General features: G+C 33.6%; 1 long non-coding RNA gene across 1 annotated transcript; it reads left to right on the top strand.

The window, feature by feature from the left end:
• Nucleotides 1–1,026: 1,026 nt before the first annotated feature.
• Nucleotides 1,027–4,835, top strand: LOC105165141 (uncharacterized). The gene is made up of 4 exons (XR_002287222.2): nucleotides 1,027–1,346; nucleotides 2,162–4,397; nucleotides 4,486–4,560; nucleotides 4,660–4,835. It is a non-coding gene; the product is annotated as an uncharacterized LOC105165141 (long non-coding RNA).
• The last annotated feature ends 938 nt before the right edge of the window (nucleotides 4,836–5,773 follow it).

Raw genomic sequence — 5,773 nt, 5'->3', positions numbered from 1 at the left:
CGGGCAATATCAATGCAAAAGGGGACAACATCACAATTTGGGCAATGGCGACCACCCAAGAAGTCGTAGACTTCCACCAGCAAGGTTGGGCAACCGCAATGTCTTGGTGTTATTGTAGCGAGGTAGCTGACGACCAACATGGAGGGAGAAGAACAATATATATATATATATATATATATATATTATTTATTAATTTTTTTAAAAATTAAGTAAAAATATTTAATTTTCAAGGAGAGATCTCGTCTATTTTTTGGTTCAAGAGTTCTACATTTTTAGGTATATGGATTAACTTATGTCCATAGTTTTGAATTATCATTTGGATTTCTCTGAAATCTTGAGAGAATGTTGAGGTATTCGGTTCAAGTTTTTTCAAGTAATTTTCTTTTATATAATATTAAGAATTGTAGCATTTTAGAATTTTATCCAATCAATCTCTCCTTACTGGTAATTGTAAATGGGGTGGGTTTGCTAAAATCCAGGACCATCCCCGCCAAGAAAATAGTGGACCCGGATCGAAACCCAAAGCTCTCACAGTCTTGGAACTCGCTGGATTGAATCTGGTAGACCCGGTTACTATTTTTAAAATATTAAAAAAATTAAAAATAATACTATAAATATGAGACAATAATACTGTTGAAATGTTAATATATTTGTGTCAATTTACATGTGAATGTTTAGGCATTAAAATATTAGAAATTTTAAAATATGTATTATTTATTTAAACATTAAAACTTTTTAAAACTATTTATGTCATTATTTAATTTATAAAAATATTAAATTTATGTATTAGATGTAGGTATAAATAGATTATACATAGTATTAGTATATATATAAATATATTTTATATAAGTATGCATAAAACATACAAAAAGAGAAAAAATTAGGGTGGGTCTTGGGCCAAACCATTACCACATGGACTTAGGGGTGGGCGAACGGGTTGTGTTAATCGGGTCCCGATCCAACCTGTTCGGATAAAAACAATTCGGATTGGTTTTTGCAGGTTCTTTTACGGGTTCGGGTTAACTCGAAACCCAACTATTCCCAATCGGGTTCGTGTGTGAAGTCTCCACCCGAAGAACCCGATCGGGGGAAAGGAAAAAAGGGGGAACGGGTTACACAACCTAATACCAAGTCAGAAAAAGAATTACAGTGTTTCTTGGCCCTTGTTGCTGCTGTTGTTCTTGCTTTCACAAAACTCAAAAGCCTTATTCTTGCTGCTGTCGTCGACTAGACATGGCGCCGCCAACCAGACGCTGCGGCCACGCCACCCACAGACGCCGACGAGTTCTCCTTCTTCGCCGACAGTCCGTGCTTGCTATTTTTGCCAATTTTCACCATTGTATTAGGTAATTTTTCAACAATTGGAGTTGTTTTATTTATGTAATCATGTAATAGTGATGTATTTTTGTTGAAATTAGATTTTTGGTTAGTTGGTGGGTTTGTTTTAAATTTTGATTTTGAAGGTAAGTTTCTATGCATGTTAAGTGTTTGTTGAAACGTAAATTGAAGCACGAAGCTATTTGTATACATGATGTATAACCATTCACTTTGATCTTTTACATGCTTGAGTTTGGTTTTATTTGAGTTGCTTGATCTTTTGCAAATTCAATGTTTACTTAATGATGTTCCTACATCTTAACTCTTGTATGAAACAATATAATTCTCAAGAATCTGAACTCGAAAGGGCAGCTTGCTCAAGCACATTCTAAGTCACATTAGCTAAGTGAGGTGGAAGGATAATAATATACACACATATATGTATATATATATATATATATATATATATGATGACAATCAATCAAAACACAATTTTCATAATTAATCAAATTATTCACATCCTAATATGCCAACATGTCGAGTGACTTCACAAAAATGTGCAGTGAGCATGCTAATGATAATTAAGAGTTATGAGAGAAGTAACTTGTTAATTTTAGCATATTTCTCATACTTTGCTCATAGCTAATATTTCTCAAAACTCTGATTTTAGCATATTTCTAGCATATTAACTAGTTATGAGAGAAGCAACTAGTTAATTTTAGCATAATTTTTAGCATATTTCTCAAAATTCTAATTTTACATGCTAATATTTCTCTATTTGTTCATTGCAAGGTTATAAGAGAAGCAACTGTTAATATATCTTTTTTGTTCTTATACTTTGCAGATTTGAAACATTGGGTTCTCGATATATCTTTCATAAATATGGATGGAATTGAAAGTCACTCTCAGTCTCAATCTAACTCGTCACCGAATGCTCAAACCATAAATATGGATGGATTGAAAAATCAGGTTAGTGGCGATCATCTTGAAATTGTTGAGCATTATTTTGATGATAATATTGGTAAGGAGTTGGAGGGAGAGGATGAGGAGGAAGATGTTTTAGGTGATTCTAAAAAAAGGAAAAAGAGGGTAGTGGCTTCTAGATTATCGTATTGGGATCATTTCATTAAATTTCATTATGAAAAGGATAATATCCAAAAGACCAGGTGTAAATATTGTAGTAGAGAGATCAAAGCCCATCCAAAAGCACATGGGACTAGACCTTTGAAGAATCATTTTGAATCTTGCAAGAAATAACCCATCAAGAAATCACCAGAAATTAAATTAAATTGTCTTTCCAACTAACTCGCATGGGTGATAGAGACGCCCCTCTTGTTAATTGGAGATTTGAGTAAGACAAAACTAGAGAACCTTGTCACATGCTGGTTGTGGATGAACTTCCATTTAAGTTAGTCGAACATCCTGGATTTAGGCATTTTTGTTTGTTGCATGCTCGATGTTTGCCATTCCATCAAGAAGAACAATAACAAAAGATATTTTCAATATATATGTGAGTGAAAGATCAAGATTGAAGTCGTTTATTAAAGATCATGTTCAACGGGTTTGCATCACTACAGACACTTGGACATCTATTCAAAAAGTCAATTTTATATGTTTGACTGCTAACTTTATTGATGATGATTGGAACTTGCACAAAAGAATTTTGAACTTTTGTCCAATTATCAGGCATAAAAGTGAAGAAATAGGTAAACGTGTTCAAAGATGCTTGCTTGATTGGGGTATTGACAGGGTTTTCTCTATCACTATTGATAATGCAGCTTCTAATGATGGGGCTATCATTTACTTGAAAAAAAAATTTGAAAATTAGGGGCAAAACATCTTAGGTGGGAGATATGTTCACAAGAGGTGTATGGCACATATAGTTAATCTTGTTGTGCAGGATAGTTTAAAGGGTGAGCATGAAACTATCTCCCGTATTAGAGGGGCTATCAGGTATATTAGGAGTTCTCCAGCTAGGTACAAGAAATTTCAAGAGTGTGTTGAATTTGAAAAATTGAAAATAAAAAAATTATTATCTCTTTATGTACCTACTAGATAGAACTCCACCTACTTGATGTTGGAGACGACTATAAGCCTTAAGAGTGCATTTGATGCTTGTGAAGATGTGGATCTTACCTATAAGACTGATCTTTCAAAACAACCATTTGATGGGATATCGACTGATTATAATTGGGAGAGGGCAAAGGTATTGGTGAAATTTTTTTAAGGCATTTTTACATTCTCACTTTGCAGATTTTTGGTGCTTGTATGTCACATATAATCTTATATTTCGTGAAATATGTGAATTGACTTGCTTCTCAGATATTGGTTAAGGTTAAGTAGTAATGATGTTGAATTAAATGAGATGGCAAGAAAGATGAAGGAAAAGTATGACAAATATTGAGGATCAATTGAAAAGATGAATATGATTTTATATTATGCTGTGATTCTTGATCCACGTCATAAATTGGAGTTCATTGAATTTAGTTTTGATAAAATGTATGGTGGTATCGAAAAAGTAACGTGATAAAAGAACAAGGGAGAGATGGACTTTATGAATTGTTTAATGATTATAAGTTGAGATACGGCCATACTCTTCAAGGAACGCAAGGAAGCCCCGGATCATCATTTAGTCATATTTCTTCATCATCTTCCTCTTCTGTAGGGACATCTATGTAATATACTGACTATGAGGCGACTCATACGTTTACCATAGAATAAGAGTTCAGTATGTAAAAATCAGGTTAGAAAGGGGTCGCCTGAAATCAGAATTAGAGAAATATCTTGGTAGGATGTTGAAATGCATAGAGACAAATTTGACATACTAAATTGGTGGAAAGTAAACACCCAAAGGTTTCCTATTCTTTCCAAAATAGCTCGGGATGTATTGGTAGTTCCAGTCCCAACTGTTGCCTCGAAATCCGTATTTAGTACCGGTTGCCGTGTTCTTGACACTTTTAGGAGCTCTTTGTCTCCTAAAATAATACGAGCACTTATTGATACTCAAGATTGGATACGGAAAGACTCCAAACCAATTAGCATTGAGGAGGATCTGAGTGAACTTGAAGTAGTTGAGAAAGGTACTTATTTATTTTTTTCCTTGTATTTCTCTTATTGTTCAATTCTATGTATTTTACTTGTCTAATTATTTTCTATTTTATTGTAAAGCTGACTAAGTTGGGGGTTATCCAATAATTATTGATATTTAATGGTGCTAACTGCTACTTGCAAATATTTTACAAGGTACTAGAACGGTAAAACCTCATTTGTATAATGTTACATTTTTAATCTAGTTGACTTTCTCTAATAGTTCTTCCACTTTGCATGTTTGATGCTTGACAGGTCAAGGACTCGAGGATGAAAATGTGGTATGAGCTGGTTGCTTTTTTCGTCTGTAGACATTAGGATTTAGGAGGCCTTGGCTTTATTGTTGTTACTGAAATGATTTACAAAACCTCAGATAATTTATGTATGTGATTGAACTCATTTTTTAAGATATTTATGTAAAGTTTTAAGTACTTGTGTCTATAAGTTACATTTTAGACTTACATGGATTTACTTTAGTGAATGACTTTCATTTTGAAACATTGACCCCTCTACATTTTCTGAAGCTGACAAAACCCGAACCCGACTGTCGGGTACCTGAACTCGATGGCTACTCGATTGGTCGGGTATCCGAATCAATCGGGTTCCGTTTCGGGTTTATTTTTTTCCAACCCGAGCCGAAGAATCAACGAACCCGACCCGACGGCCACCCCTAAATGGACTCATCTCAAGACCCATTTAAGGCTTCAAAGTTTGCCCCAAATCAGGACAAGTCTGGATCCAACTTGGACCCATCTTCATCATTAGTCTCACCACAGTTATTGTTGAAGGAATCAAGTACGTTCGAACCATCTGCTACGGTATTGTAGTTGAAAGAAGTGTAACCGAGAGCTTGGAATCAGTAACAAGGCAGTCAAATTAAATCAATGTATGAAGTTCATGAAGGCTTCATTTTATTTAGAAGGTATATTAGGTCTAATTAAGAACATGTGATAGAATTATTGAATTTTTATCATAAAAGGCCAAAATGCTCATTGATTGGGCTTAATGACCAAAATCACTACTATTTTGAATGATAGAGAGTTAAAATCACTGCATCCTAAGTTAGAGGACTAAAATTTCCAATTCCTTAAAGATACAGGATCAAAATTACAACTAAAAATTATAGTTTAGACTGCTACGTCATCAAATTTATCGGAAGCCTTATTTTAAGTGTTGACATGACTGATAACGTAGAATTATTCGGTCAAATTAGTCGAAAATGACTAAAAATTAATACAATTTTAAAAGTACACGACTAAATTGTGAATTTTAATTTAAATAGATTAATATTACCACCCCTTAATTTATAGGACTAAAATTATAATATTTTTTATTTTTTATACTTTTATTTGGTTTAAGATAAACTATT

This window comes from Sesamum indicum, linkage group LG6, assembly GCF_026168435.1.
Source record: "Sesamum indicum cultivar Baizhima isolate 11 linkage group LG6, ASM2616843v1, whole genome shotgun sequence".
Classification (NCBI taxonomy): domain Eukaryota; kingdom Viridiplantae; phylum Streptophyta; class Magnoliopsida; order Lamiales; family Pedaliaceae; genus Sesamum; species Sesamum indicum.
Note: the sequence above shows the minus strand (reverse complement) of the source record. Positions and strands in the feature narration are given on the sequence as shown.